Source organism: Nanorana parkeri, unplaced genomic scaffold (genome assembly GCF_000935625.1).
Source record: "Nanorana parkeri isolate BGI_ZX_2015 unplaced genomic scaffold, ASM93562v1 scaffold613, whole genome shotgun sequence".
Lineage (NCBI taxonomy): Eukaryota > Metazoa > Chordata > Amphibia > Anura > Dicroglossidae > Nanorana > Nanorana parkeri.
The window spans coordinates 942,761-959,409 of NW_017306881.1; the positions used below are offsets into that span (position 1 = coordinate 942,761).

General features: G+C 40.7%; 1 protein-coding gene across 1 annotated transcript in view; it reads left to right on the forward strand.

Annotated features, from left to right (window-relative positions):
• Window positions 1-16,649, forward strand: part of LOC108792205 (calcium/calmodulin-dependent protein kinase type II delta chain-like) — a gene marked incomplete at its 3' end in the record, with an annotated part of 97,992 nt that overhangs the window by 70,742 nt on the left and 10,601 nt on the right. The gene's annotated exons all lie outside the window — the stretch shown is intronic.

Sequence of the window (16,649 nt, forward strand, 5' to 3'; positions counted from 1 at the left end):
CCCACCCCCCCTTCTTGCCAGCCTGTCCCTCCTGAACAAGTTGTAGCCTGCAAGTTTTTGCAAGTTTAACTATGGTTTTTGAGCAGGTATAGTGAAGTAACACAATAATAACATGAAATGTGCAGCGACCTACACTAAGACCCCTTCCACAGGGGCACCGTCCAGTTGGATCTGTGCGTAGTATCCCTGTTGATCAGAGCAATACAGCATGGATGCCACTTTTGTGACATCTGTGTCTGTTCAGTGAGCTGTATGGACCCGTGCTAGGTCTATGGTGCGTTGACTGTAAGCAGATATGTGTCCATTTACATCCGATTTAGCTCTGATCCATCACGATTAGGTCTATCAAAACAACTTTATTCCACTTTTTGTTCCGATCATAAGCAGAGTTGGGGTAACGCACGTTTGTTTACATTCAGCTGCCCATAGAGTTGCATTGAGCTTCTGATTATTATTATGCATGATTAATATAGTGTCAACAGTTTGCTCAGGGCTTTACAAAATCAGATCACATTTGCCTGAAAAACTGACAGGTGGATCTGATCAGACCACCTGCCAGAAAGGGACCCAAAACAAATCAATAGCCAATAGTAAACTAGCATTGCACCCGCCCTCTGCTCATAGATCTGATGGAGCATGTTCGGCCGACCCGAAGCCACGTGAAGCCACCCGATGTACGGATGATTTCAGCCGATATATACGGCTGAAATCAGCCGTACCAGCCTGAAGTGAATAGCCGAACAGCGTTCGGCTCACTTCACTTCGGTCTTTCACTCGGCTGCCTACGGCAGCTTAGTGAGAGACCCCTAAAAGTCTTTATGTTATAGAATATTTTTAGAAGCAGTGTAATGTGTTTCTTTGATCTGACAGTAAAGGCCTATTTGCATTGAGCTGCAGGTCAGTACAGCAGGAGGTCAAATGAGGACACTTTTGGAAACAGTTACACTTGTAATGTTCTCATAAATTATGAACCCGCAGTGCATGCAGTATTTAAGAATGAAATCATTAAATGCTTTTAGTAAGTCTCACAAACAATTCAGACCAAAGGAGAGATGTGTCTGGCCCGTGAAAGGAAATGGCTTTCCCTAAACCATCTGGAAGTCATTAAAATCCATTTCTCAAGATACTGGTGTAGCTTTTACCGACTGTATGACTTATTTAGTAAAGTGTGTGGCCATACTCGTTGTGCTGGGATCCATGGAAACCAATAAAACAGTTTCAATCAGGATGGTGAAGATAAACAAACAGGAACAAATGTTTCTCGTTTCATTATAACATTTGCAGACATCGACTTTCTTGCCTAAATTATTGCCGGAGAAATGTTTATATTTTGTGGCTTTCTAATGCAGTTACCACCGCTTACAAAGAATCACATCTAAAATTGTTTATGATTTTGGCAATGTATGTGTACAGCAAGATGTAAAGTGGAACTCCAGTCACAGAGATTTAATGCTGAACTCTGGATTCAACAAATAATGTTTAAATATAAGAGGGACTTCTATTCCTACTTAAACCTTGGTGTGCTTTGTGTTTGTTTGTTTTTTCTTCTTTCAAATCTGTTCAGTAATCCAAAGTGATTTTACCTCTGTGAAGGAGTTTCCTGTAATAAAGACCAGTCACTGCTCTCTCTCCTTGTGCAGGGTGTTGGCCTTGTACCCGCCCCTTCCTGTTGTAGGTAGCCTATAGTGGGTAGGGCCTACTGGGTTCCTCCCACAGCTCTGCTCTCTGCACAGGCCATGTAATGATGATGTCATTGCTACTTTTACATCTTTATCATTTATAGCTCAGGGGAAATGTCAAACATTTTTACAAATGATGTGTTCTATTAGTACAAGGGTCTAATACAATCATGAGTATTTAAATGTATTGTTTAAGGCCTTGGTGCTACAGGACACAGCTTAAAGGAGAACTATGAGGTGAGTGATTTTCACTCATCCTCATAGTTCGAGCCGATGTGTGACAATGAAGCTGTCACACGTCAGTTCTATAGATCGGGAAGTGAGCGAACTCATACCGTCGCTCGCTCACTTTCCGATCATCTCCCTGCAGAGAGCCGTGACTGTCAGTCACCGTTCCTCACGGGTTCCCCCCTCCCCGCTCCGATCGTCCAGCACTGAGTGGAGGAACGGACGGGGGAGGGGGCGGGCACAGCTGGCTCTGCCTCTAGATTGGCAGAGCCAGCTGTCACTCACGCAGCTGGGTGGATCTCCACAGAATTGTCAGGATCCATCCCAGGTGCGGCGATCTCGGTTGATAGTGGGCAATAGCTTGCTATATACTGAGCTTTGGGTCACGGGAGGATGTTAGTATATGTCCTCCCGTGTCACTTAAGAGAACTATGGGATAAAAAGGTTACCACATAGTTCTCTTTTAATATATAAACATATTATGAGCGTCTAAGCTTATCTAACAATTGTAGAAGTACAAAACATAGTTCGAAACATCCGATGGATAAATATTCATGTATGTTTACATATACGATTATACACACTTACACACATAAAGTTTGAAGTGGAAAATTATTCTTAACTCTTGTAGTGGGGCTACACCAGCACTGCAAGGGTTAAGTGCTCATTTTGTTCTTGGTGCAAAAATTAAAAAAATATACTCACCCGATCCTCCAAGCTGGCTTGCTCTTAGACCGGTCCTTGGAGCCTCCCTCCCCTTCCCCTGCATCGGTTTAAGGTCCCTGAGTCATCACGTTCTATACAAAGTGTATATGATATGAGGACACAGATGGACATACCATTGCTGCAGCATAAGAGGAGAGAGACCGGAGGGAGCAATTTAGGAGCCAGTTGGCTCCAGGGTTGAGGTGAGTATAACTTGTTTTATTATTGTACCTAGACCAAAATGAGCATTTAACCCTTGCAGAGCGGGGGCAGCTTCACTGCAAGGGTTAAGAAATTTTTTTAATTGTTATGTTTAAAAAAAATTCATTGCGTATTGAAGTATGTAAAATTACACACGATTGTTATTAATCACAAATACATTTTCGTGCGTTGGAATTTGGCGCATGTCTTTGTTAAATTTGAGCGTGAATTAGCTGTGGTAGGCAGTCCATCCGAATGGGCTGCCCTACCACAATGCACACTGCAGCTCACCAGAGGTGCCACATCACAGATATGTGGACTCGGGCTTAAGAAATCAGAAGGAAATGTAATCTTAAGTGTGTTTATAAAATTGTTTCCAGTTTTTAATTCTGCTTAATTCCTTTTACAGCACACCTATCTAATTGTGACTAATTGTGCTGATGTAACACTACAAGTATACAAAGCTTGGCCTGTGATGTATTTTATTTGCCTTGATATTTATGAACGTGTAACTGTAGCACAACATTTCAATTAGCAGATTTGCAGCACTTGAACAGATTGCATTACACAATTAAACTGTGTTGAATTGATTTTCAAACCATATCTCAGAAAGCCATCTGCAATGTGTAGCACAACTTTTTCCAGGACTTTGAAAACAGGGCTTGTGCTTCTGAACTATATGGTGGCTGACAAGCAGTATGGGAACACTTCAAATTATTATGAAATCATTAGGTCTGCGTAATGCAATTCCCTCATCCCTGAGTATAAACTAGTCACAAAAAAAGGATCAACAAATCTTTTACATTAAAGCGGACCTTTACGCATATCTTTAAAATAACAACACACACACCTTTAGAAATGTTTAGCAATGACAATCTACAAACACATACTTCTAGATAATTGCCGGCTTTGTATTCTTTGCATACCTTGTTTCTCTTTTCTTCCCCAGTCTTCTAGCAGTGGCAATGTTAACTAACGGCAGATTACTAGATCTTCCTTTAGGCCTGGTTCACACCTGGGCGTTTTACAGCGTGTTCCTACGCGCTGTAAAACGCTCTGCCTATGGGCATGGTTCCCACCTGGGCGTTTTACAGCGCGTAGGAACGCGCTGTAAAACGCCCGAGGCCCATAGAAGTACAGGAGCTTCTTTGGGGCGTATTTGCTGCACGTATCCATTAGGATACAGCCGCAAATCGCAGTAAAAACGCGCGGCACAGGTTTACTTTAACCCTTTTGCTGCCACCAATTTAAGGATTGCCTTGGCGGCACCACTGACCCATAAATAAAGGTTTTCGGCCACTGTCGTAGCCAGGATTCTGTTTACATTTGCAGACTATTCTGTTGGGTTTTCAAGAGAAGTTATTTAGTATACGTTTAGTAGAGCGCCATTTTTAAACATCGCCCCAGGTGTGTATGTCTACCAGTACGCTGTTTATCAATGTATGGAGGTAGTAAAGTAGTTAAATTAAGAGGGGGTTTTACTGTTAATCTGGTACCTGTACCACAAAAGCAGAAGTAACGTTGCCAGCTCATGCAAAGTTTTTGCTGTGGTTAGCTTTAATAAGGGTACCAAGGATCTATCGGATCCTGGTTATTTAGTGAGTCAGCATGTTGCAGATTCGCACACATATACCGTATATCACGTACATCCTTTTTTTTTTTTTACACATATTTGATTTTCCTTAAAAGAGAACTATGGGGTAAGTGTTTTTCCCCATAGTTCTCTTTAGGGTCATGGGAGGGCATATACTAACCTCCTCCCGTGACCCAAAGTTCAGTATATCGTGGGCAATAGCCCGCAATATACTTAGAGCGCTGCAGCTGGGAAGGATCCTGACAATACTGTTGTGATCCACCCAGCTACGTGGGTGACAGCTGGCTCTGCCTATCTATCTATCACCCTCCCCTGTCCATTCCTGCAATCAGCGATGGAGAATCGGAGAGAGGAGGGGGAATCCCTGTGGGGAGCGGTGACTGACAGTCACCACTCACTGCAGGGAGACGATCGGGAAACCAGCGATCGGCGGTGTCTGTTCGCTGATTTTCCGATCAATAGAGCCGATCTGTGACAGCTTCTTTGTCACACGTCGGCTCTAACTATGAGGGTGAGTGGAAATCACTCACCTCATAGTTCTCCTTTTAACTTCTTAAGCCTCGGCGCAAAATAATAAAATAAACCTTAGTTCAAACTCCATGTACTGTATATAAACATAGAAGAAGTAGATGTTCATTTGCAGTTTTCCTGAGCGGAAAAAGTAGCAATTTCACTTGGTGAAAATAGAAGTTGATTGAGAGGATTCAAACCTCAGGTGGAATCAAAAGTACGAGTAGATAGAAAAGATATAAAAATAATAGCACTTCAGGAGAAGGCAATCCCCCCTAGATGACTGCCCCAGTGGCTAGATGAAGAGACTGAAAACAAGGTGTTGTCAGTAAAGATATTGTAGCCAATATATTTTGAAATGTTTTAAATCCTGGAAGGAACACACAGGACTTGGAGCAAAATGGGTAATATTTGTCTTCATGCAGTACTATAGAAAAAACAGACTGAAGGAGAAGATAGAACTAAAAAGAGTGCATAACAATTTTTTTACTAGTGAAATGAGACCTCCACATATTTGTAACAGCTGTCAGCATTCCAACACTAAAGAGACTTTAATCATTCAGTGTTCGTGTATGAAATAGTCCTATGTGTTAATAACCAATTTGTTTGCAAAGAAGAAAATGAATCATACTTCACTCCGCCCAAGATTAAAAGAGGTTTCTGCATTTGAGTCAATTACATCCATCCATGCCCACAAAGCATACAGGCTATTAATACATGCACATAAGCAAATAATGGTTGGTTACAACCTATTTAATCTGTTAGCTTGGGTTTGGATTATGGAAATCCAAACCCAAGCTAACAGATTACCAAGATTGTGGGATAACATATTTTGTACAGATGGGACCGCTACAGCTTTAGGCCTTCCTCACACCATTCCATTCTGGTGCATTACGTTAAGGCATTCCATTCATTTGAAGTTTGAATAAATGGATGCAGAACACACTAGCATGTGTTGGCATGTGTACCACAACACACAGGTTTGAAGCCAGCCCTAGACATGCAGGTAGATAAAATCCCTAACTGAATGCCATTTAGTTTGCTATAATACTGTATATCATAAGCAATTACCATGTTTTCTTTCTTGATATGGAATACTTGCAAAAATACTTGCTTTCACCTTTTTTTATTGGGTGCTGCATCTCCTTCAGCTTCTATCCAGACACTTTTTTTTCTACCTGCACACTCTAGCAATGGCTGCGTGGGATTTCTCAGGAGTTGTTTCCTGATAGTAGCAACAGTGGATCATCCTGTGCAATTTGTATTGCCATGTCCACTTTTAGTCTGCGTGGGGAGAGCGTGTGACAGGGTGACAACGCAGGAGCACCATTATAAATCCAGAATAGATAACTGTCACACTACAACCTGAAATGTCTGATCATTGGTGCTAAAATTACCAGGTATTAATGAAAGCTGCATATTTAACCCCTTCGTGACTGACGACGTACAGTGCACGTCGCCAGCATCAGGGGTGTTTAAACAGACTCCCGGCGACTTTTGCCGCCGGGACTCTGTTTAAACTTGTAGAGCCGACTGTCGGCTTTACAACAGAAGCGATCCTGGTGACTTACCTGTCGCCAGATCGCTTCTGCGTCCCGAAGAAGGGGCCGCAGTTGAAAATTACAGTTGAAATTACATTAAGATATCAAAGCTTGTATGAGAGTTTAGTATTTGGTTTACATTTACTTCACCTACTTGAGGCCAGTGCAGTATTCATATGGGAATAAACAGAAGTTAGAGATGAGTCCTGTGTATACTAGGCAATAGGAAAGAGCTCAGGTTCGGACTGAACCCAGCCGAAACCTGAGCTTCTCCAGACAAGAAAGTGCCATGGGCCTCCCATCAGTCAGCTTTGGGCCTGGGGAATTCACCACCCTTCAGCTGCAAATAAACAAAGAGGTGGGATGCTGGTGCTGACATCATTTAGTTTATATGGCCAAATAAAGCCATGTGGCCATATAAGGTCAATTATGTCACTGCAACCACCCCTTAGTGGGGTATTACTTGCCCCCAGCTAACTGTGCGGTATCAGAAGGAGTTTCCTTTTGGGTTTGGAGGAGCTCCCTTTATGTCCCTATTTCTCTAAGTTCAAAAGCAGAATACCTGCTGACTTCTCCATATTCCTTCTATGTTCCTTTCTTGTCTCAAATCCTGGCCTAGAATCCCTGTCTACTGTTGCTGGGTTTTTTTTAAAGACTAATTCTAAACAAAAGCTGATTTATTTATTTTTTTGTTTGTGTAGTTTGTGGCATGTCAAATGACATGTTTCTCAGGAGCTACAGTGATAAGATAGCCCAATCATAATGCCCAGTTCTGCTAAACTGCTTTCTGAAAGAAGCTTGAATAATGTAGACTATATAGATTATTAGGTAGTGTAGCCTTGACGGATTGTACCTCTTGTTATGGCTTAATAGAGGGCAGAGACCCTAACTCCAGCAGGTATATCTTACAACTGCCCAGGTGGCTTTCCAAAGTTGTTGGTGTAGTTGTTTTTAAATAGTTTGTATTATCAACTACACAGCATCCCAGTCTTCTCCTGCAATACAAAGCTGGTCTTAACATGGTCATGCAGCTAAGATATCTAGTTGTATCTAGAAACATGCTTTTAGCTTACAGCCTGCTTTTTTAAATATTTAGTTCTAGTACACTTAATGAGCATTTTATGGTGAACAATTAACTTAATGGTCTTGTCTGAATTTGCCAGTTGATTTACATCTAATATAAAACTTGTGTGCATTGAATTGAGTGCACTATAGAAGTGTTAGAAGGGCTTGTATGCTGAGGTTTCCCGCAGTGAGCTGATAATTGCTTATTTTAATTAAAATCAATTTCATTTACCACAAGCAACCCTCAGGTGGTGTGTATGTAATTAGTTCATTATTGCTTTTATATCTTTAAGCAAAACCTGTCAGTGTAGTAATCCTGAATATTTTATTGTCTTTATCTATGGTCTGCTAATGGCAATATTAGACTTTCTAAGTCCAACTGCTTTCTATCTAATGGCTTTTAAAATGTACTACAAAACTGCCCTGTGACTTCAAAGTATTCTTAGAATAATTTTAGATACCCATTTGTTGTACTAGTATTATCCCTATTCCCTTTTCCTTTCCTGTTTGATCCAGTCTACTCATTTACTAATGTCCTATAACAATTCAGACATTCTAAGTATTGAAATCAACTATCCGTGTAAGAGATTGTCAAGAAGAGCCTACACTGTGGAACCCCAGAAATACCAGTAGGCTGAAAGAAATCATCATAAAATACCGTATTTTTACGTGTATAAGACGCTACTTTTTCATAAAAATGTTTACCTAAAAATAGAGGTGCTTGTAGGGATCCGCTTCAGCTGCGGCGTCTCAGTATACCGCGAGCTACAGCTCGCGGTATACTGAGCCTAGGGTGACGGGAGGATGCTAGTTTGTGTCCTCCCGTTACCCTAAGGAGAACTATGGGGAAAAGCCTTAACCCCATAGTTCTCCTTTAAAATATTCTGATGAGGACTCATTAACTTTAATTGTTGTTGTTGGTTGGGTGGCGCGTCTTATACACGGTGGCCGTGGTTTCGAAACTGCTGAAAGTGCTGATACCACTGCAAACTAGCCTCACAAGTGAAACATCGGATTGCAGACACAAGATAACAGTTCTCCTCCAATCATAAATCTTTTGTACCTGACGTCAGCTGTTGCTGGGGAGATCGTGTAGACAGTGCCCAGAGTGGTAATGTCGGAGCATTCTGTGACCATAAAAATGTCAGAAAATGAAAAACAACCTGTAAAGCGGCTGGCTTACTCTGCAAAATTTAGACTGGATGTCATCACTTATGCAAAAGAGCATGGAAATAGAGCTGCAGAGAGACAATTTGGACCTCCTCTCACTGAGTGTATGATCAGACAGTGGAGAAAACAGGAAGAGCAACTCCTTAAGATGCCCAAAAAGAAGAAGGCCTTGAGAGGAAAACCAGCAAAATGGCCAAACTTGGAGCATAGGCGTAAGACTTGGATTTCTTGCCAGAAACCAGTGATGCAACAGAGGCTGAATAAAGTGATTTGCTCACAGGTAAGTGTGATGCATAATATCATTTAAAATATTGATTTCTGAATTTTGGGTAGGAAAAGTTGGGGGCGTCTTATACATGGGGGCGTCTTATAGACGGAAAAATACGGTATTTGTAGAACATAGTCTAGCATGATCTGCCCTCTGCTTGGGGTCTGTCATGGTAGGTCTGAATTATAGTGTGTGATTCACCCAGGCAAGTTGTTTCCATCACTTGTGAATATGAATATAGTTACATCTGAGCTCTGGGTTAAGCAAATATTGTCTAAATACAAGAGGCTGGTATGGTCTTATAAAAAGAAAATGAACTGTTGCTCAATTTATAAGATACAGTCATTTTAAAAATGCTCTTCGCTATAAATCTGTGATTTAACAATTACAAATACATAAAACATATATAATCACTGAATGAAAAATATTCAAATCACAAACTAGGCCTTGCAACTGAGATAAGTCAAAGCATCAACATTTTATTGTCAACGTTTCAACAGAGAAAGGTGAAGACGAATTTCAAAATAACATGCTGATGCTTTAAATTATCCTACTTTGGATATATATAGATAGATATATCTATATAGATATATCTATCTATATATATTTATATTTACCCAGCATATTTTAGAAGAGGCAAAGAATATTGCTTATAATCTTCAGAGGTGGTCCTTTACAAGGGAGGTGTTTTGTGTAATATAAGGATGTGGTCCGCGGTTACTCCACTCCTGACGAAGTCTGTGATGAAATGCGCTCAGTGGGCTGGGATCATGCAAATCCAGAGGTTCAGGTGCCAGTAGTGATCCACTTTATATATAATCCTATATTGTTTGCCATAATAGAACGGTATTGCGGAGCAGTAATAAACATCTGTGCAAATACTGAGAGCATTTTGAACTTTGTAACTAGTGGTCCACCTTATCCGGTGAGTTTGTTAAATTCGGAAATAGCACTGAGCACATTTTGAAGATTACTAGTTCTATTCTGTGCACATTCTGGATTGTGTATATACTGTATATATGAATCGGGACTAATGCATATTTTGAAGTTTGCACTATTAATTGCTGGTAACTCGTTTTTGCACTGATTAAGGTTTATACATTTATTAGTGATTTGAAAATGTTCACACATATTCTTACTTGAATTAACGCAGCATGAAACTTTTTCCACTCTGCAGGAGCTTCGTGCAATATAGACCAGCCATTGCTGCTCTATCTCCTCATGCAGGGTGACTGGTCTTGCATCCATCCCCCTCCTGTAGTTCTTTTTTTTTTTTCATGTAACCTGGAATGGATGGCTCAGCTGGGTGCCTCCCACAGCTCTGCTATCACTGCTATTTTTGTTTGTTAATGTTTAAAGCCTCTGATTTTCCCAAGGTAATTTTTTTAGTTAGAGAGTTTTGTGTAGTTGTCAAATTTGACAGGTAGCTTTGATATTGTTATTTTCTGGTCATGATATGAAAACAGAAAGCCTTTCTCATATGTGGCAACTTTGAAATGTTTGTCCATTCTTGCATAGCCCGGGATATCTATATTTTGTCTAATGTGCAGATTAAAGAGTTCTAGTGAAAAGATTAAAAGGGAATAAGCGGCAGCCCTATCTCATTCCTTAAAGGAGAACTATGCTTTTCACTCACCTCATAGTTCTAGGCGACCTGTGACAATGAGACTGTCACAGGTTGACTCAGTAGATCGGGAGGTGAGCGAACACATACCGGCGTTCGCTCACCTCTCGATCCTGTCACGGCTCTCTGCCTTGACAGGGGAGGGGCTGGATTCCCCCCTCCCCGCTCCGATCCGCCAGCGCTGACTGGCGGAACGGACACGGGAGGGGGCGGGTACAGCTGGCTCTGCCTCTAGATAGGCAGAGCCAGCTGTCAGTCACGCAGCTGGGCGGATCCCGGCATAATTGTCGGGATCCGCTTCAGCTGCGGTGTCTCAGTATACCGCGAGCTACAGCTCGTGGTATACTGAGCCTAGGGTGACGGGAGGATGCTAGTTTGTGTCCTCCCGTTACCCTAAGGAGAACTATGGGGAAAAGCCTTAACCCCATAGTTCTCCTTTAAAATATTCTGATGAGGACTCATTAACTTTACTTGTTGTTGTTGGTTGGGTGGTGGCTATACAGTAGTCTGTCCCTGCATTTAACATGGGATCAGTTTAGTTCCTTTTAGTTCATTACATGTTACAGTTAATTCACCAAGCCAAAAAGTCCACACATACTGACTTATTAACTGATAAAACTTTTGATGATAAAAGTTTATTAACTCAGACAGCCTTTGGTAAACCAAGGAGTAGGTCAATATCTCCAGTATGAAAACTGCCAGGCTTGCAAAAATTATCTTGGCATGACTAGCTAAATAAAATTGAAGGAAAGGCTGTAAACAGGCTTTGTGCACACAGTCACTTTTCAGTGCTCCTGTGATACTTTCCGGACAGACCCATTGAGGTCTTCTTGACAGTTGAAAAGGGTTTAATTTTAGCCTGCAGTAGACAAGGTGCAGTCCAAATTCAGCTGAATGTAGCCTTTCTTATGCACTTGGGTTAAGCAATGTTTGGAAGCCACTAAGATTCTCAGAAGGGGTCAGGAAATTAATTCAGCCTGCCCTAAACTAATCCATCAGGAAAATGTCACCGTCACATAGAAAAGTGTATAGTAATAGAAGCTATATGTGCCATCAAAGCAAAGCACAATATCTAAGCACTGTTTTATAACTTTATAAAATTATATGGGGGAAATTTATCAAAACGGGAGCAAACAGATTCTGAAGCAGTTGCCCATGGCAACCAATCAGCATCTCTCTTCAGTTTGCTCAGGTAAAGTTGCTTCAGTGCAAATCTGCTTCAGATTTTGTCGGCTCCAGTTTTGATTAATACCCTCCTATGTATCTGGAGTGTCTGTTTTATTTCAGATTATTTTAGTATCTCTGTTTAGTGGATTTTTTTTTCAGTATTCCGCTACAGCAGTGCTTTGCGTTTTGACTTATTACTTCTGTTTAGCGTGCAAGGACCTGTAAAATACTTAAAAGAAGAATGTTTACCTCCAAAGCATTCCATTGATGACATAGATATCTCAGTGATAAGTGAACTTGCTGAGATCTGCTTCCCGCTATTCTATTATTCAGTTATGACAGTCTCATTCTGTTTAGTAATGACTACCTACAGCAAAGACATGGGCAAAATACATTATCGTCCTGGAGGCCATTTATTCAGAAAATAGATTTGGTTCATATATATCACTTTACTTTTTTAGTACAACAAGCCTTTTATGTAATTTTACCAATAATATATTATAACTTTAGCATATATTGTATCTGCTAACGTTTATAATAAAAATTCAGGATTATAAAGCAGTGGGGGTATATTGTGATCTGTACACAGATTTACTGACATTCTACAGCACAACCAGTGAGGTTCAAATATGTGGCAAAATAAAAGAATGTTTAGGAGTAATATAATTTTGTACTAACATGGTTATTTTAAAGTAACATTTTAAGTAACTTTGTGATGTGTGTGGTCTTTTATAAGTCATATCGAAAAAATAATAAATTAAAATATACGGAAAACTATTTAAATTTAGATTAGACCAGAAAGACCAGCAATGGTGGAATATTAAATAGATTTGGAAATTCTGTTTAGGAATCTAAAAATTAATTTAGAATCAAAATTTAAAATTGATGATGTGTGAGTGTGAGTGTTGCCAGCCTAGAGAGTGCATTCGCATAGTCGACCTGGATTACTGCCTGCTTGTGAATTTCAGTATTGTGCAGTGTGGAACACTGCAATTTGATGAATGTTTAACCCTGGGTGAATATAAGGACATTCACCTGTCGGGGTTCATCTAGAACTTCCATGTTTTTGGTGGCAATTATGAAGGTGTTAACTAACCAATGCAAACCTAGGAAAGTAATTTCAGAACGCTGGCAAACGTAGAGCAACAGGTTTGTAGCAAATGCATGGCAAATGCGCAGTGAAAACATATCTAGAGAAAATAACAGAATACTCCTAAATCAAAGCTAATGAAGATCAGTGAATCCTGTCAGATACATGTGATGGCTGGTGTTCCTAACTTAAGAAATTAGGAAATTAGCCCAGCAAAGTGATGACTAAGCAGTTGAAAAATGGTTAATATTTGCAATCACCCCTTTCAAATATAGATCCATTTTGATTGTTACACTTTAGCCCTCTAAGCAATGTGAATAACAGAGTTGTAAGAGGAAGACGCCTTTACATCTTAATTTATAGATGCCTACTGGAAGTAGGGACCCCCCCATAGTGCCAAATAGCGGGTTCCCAAAAGGCAGATAAATTACTCTGCTAATTTGTAGAATGCCTTTTTTGTGTGAGACTGAAAAACATGTTAAAAGTCCTGCTACCTCCATTAGGACAACAAGAGGGTACATAATGATGCTTGAATCTATATCTATTTGTTTTCTATTTGAAAATCCATTGTCTAAATTTAACAACATGTGAGACGTAAATCTATATCACCTTTTTAGAAATGAAGGTGTGCAATTGATTACTTTACAGAGAAAGCCTACCATGTCTGGTTTGGAACAAGCAGTTGATTTACTGTGCAGTTTTGCTTTATTTCTTTTATCTGAAGTGATTTGAAGCCTTACCCCATACTTTTCACATCTATAGATTTTAGAAGTTTTTAAAAACACTTATGATTGAGATTTTACAGTATGTTTTTCATTTATGTTAATGGAAATATTACCTATTTATACATTTTACCTATTTATACATTTAAAAAAGGCTGGGATTGTTCTGCTGTGGATAAGCTCCCAAAATTAGCTTAAATTCCAACTCCAGACTAGGATCTCTGCCAGCTCTCCCCAGCACTCAACCTCATAGTTCGAGCCGACGTGTGACAATAAAACTGTCACACGTTGGCTCAATAGATGGGGAAGTGAGCGAACACATACTATCGCTTACTCACTTCTCGATCATGTTCCTGCAGAGAGCTGTGACTGTCACTCACGGCTCCCTGCAGGGATTCCCCCGCTCCGATCCTCCAGCGCTGACTGGAAGAACGAACGGGGTAGGAGGCGGGTACAAATAGGCAGAGCCAACTGTCAATTACGCAGCTGGGTGGATCTCGGCAGTAATGTTGGGATCCTTCCCGGCTGCGGCGCTCTCAGTATACCATGGGCTGTATCTCGCGATATACTGAGCTTTGGGTCACAGGAGAACACTAGTTTATGTCCTCCCGTGATCCTTAGGAGAACTATGGGGAAAAACACTTACCCCATAGTTCTCCTTTAAACATAAACAATAATATAGATACCCTTTTTCCAGTCCAGTGACAGGACAAGTGCTCTTCATCCCCTTCATCCTCCAGTGGTTGGTGCATCCTAAATGTTGCAAAGAGATGCCATCACTCTCTGCAGTATTCTCCTGGGAGTCTAGGATGGTGGGCAGAGCCATGAAGCCCTGGGCTCCCAGGATGTTTGTGTGAATAACACAAGGCATCATTCAACCCATAACAGGAGTGAGTGGTGGTGAATCTGTGATCATGTGGGTGCCTGGGGTACAACTCTTGGTGAGTATAGCAGCTTGAGCTACTTTTTTTTTTAAGATGCTGCAAAATGATGTTTGTACTTCTTTGCTCAAGCTGATGAACGGGAAAGGAAAGTGCAGAAGACTTCTCTTCTTCGTTATTCTTCCAGTCAGGTTACAACTTATCATGTGACACAGAGCCCCAGAGGAAGTCATAGATAGAAAAAAGTGGCAGCAACTCAAATTATACCTAGAAATACAATACACATTTCAGATTGTAAGCTCTCATGGGCAGGGCCCTCCTTACCATCTTGTCTTGAAGTGTACTGTAATTGTAATGTCTTCCTTACATTGTAAAACGCTGTGCAAACTGTTGGCGCTATAACAATCCTGTATAATAATAATGATAATAATACAAAAAGGGCCACACACACAGCTGCTAGTCAGCAAAAAAAAAGTCTATTGTTTCAATAGTTTGCGTTAAAAAACCCCACAAAGGTTCTTGTTACATACATTTCCCACTGAATCAGGGATTATAGGCTTCTTCAATCTCCTGGGTGGGCACTGTACTAGTCACAGGTCTCAACAGGGAAGCAACATTACTGTAGGTTTTATTTCAGGTTAGGTCCCCACAACTGCTGGTCTGAAGGAATATATAGAGTGGGGAAAATAATGATTTGATCCCCTGCAGATTTCGTAAGTTTGCCCACTTACAAAGAAATGAAAGGTCTACAGGTTTTATCATAGGTGTATTTTATATAATGGAGACAGAATATCAACCAAAAAATCCAGAAAAAACACATGATACAAATGTTATAAATTGAGTTGCAGTTCAATGAGTAAAATAAGTATTTGATCCCCTACAAATAAACAATAATTCTGGCTCCTCCCACATACTGGCCATGTGGTACACAGATTAATCCTGTCAATTTAAGAAGGTGCTCCTAATGACAACTCGTTATGTATATAAAAGACACCTGTCCACAGAATCTCTTTCTTCTATTCAAACCTCACCACCATGGGCAAGACCAAAGAGGTGTCAAAGGACGTTAGGGACAAGATTGTAGACCTGCACAAGGCTGGAATGGGCTACAAGACTATTAGCAAGAAGCTTGGTGAGAAGGAAACAACTGTTGGAGCGATTATTGGCAAATGGAAGGAATACAAAATAACCATCAATCACCCTCGGTTTGGGGTTCCATGCAAGATTTTGCCTCATGCGGTAAGGATGATCATGAGAAAAGTGAGGGATCAGCCCAGAACTACACGGGAGGAGCTTGTAAGTGATCTCAAGGTAGTTGGGACCACAGTCACCAAACAAACCATTGGTAACACAATACACGGCCATGGATTGAGATCCTGCAGCGCCCCCAAGGTCCCCCTCCTCAAGAAGGCACATGTACAGGCCCATCTGAAGTTTGCCAAGGAACATCTGAATGATTCAGAGAAGGATTGGGAGAAAGTGCTGTGGTCAGATGGGACCAAAATTGAGCTCTTTGGCATTAATTCGACTCACCACGTTTGGAGGAAGAAAAATGCTCACTATGACCCTAAGAACACCATCCCTACAGTCAAGCACGGAGGTGGAAACATTATTCTTTGAGGCTGTTTCTCTGCTGAAGGTACATGCTGACTTTGCCGCATTTTTGAGGCCAATGGACGGGGCCATGTATTGTAAAATCTTGGATGAGAACCTCCTTCAGCCAGAACACTGAAGATGGGTCATGGATGGGTCTTTCAGCATGACAGTGACCCAAAACATACTACCAAAGCAACAAAGCAGTGGCTCAAGAAGAAGCACATTAAGGTCATGGAGTGGCCTAGCCAGTTTCCAGACCTTAATCCTATAAAAAATGTATGGAGGAAGCTGAAACTTCAAGTTGGCAAGTGACAGCCAAGAAACCTTAAGGATTTAGAGAAGATCTGCAAAGAAAAGTGGACCAAAATCCCTCCTGAAACGTGTGCAAACCTGGTGACCAACCACAAGAAACATCTTACCTCTGTCCTTGCCAACAAGGGTTTCTCCACCAAGTACTAAGTCATGTTTTGCTTGGGGATCAAATACTTATTTTGCTCACTGAACTGCAATTCAAATTTCTAACATTTATATTGTGTTTTTTTCTGGATTTTTGGTTGATATTCTCTCTCTCTCTCTCTCTCTCTCTATATATATATATATATATATAT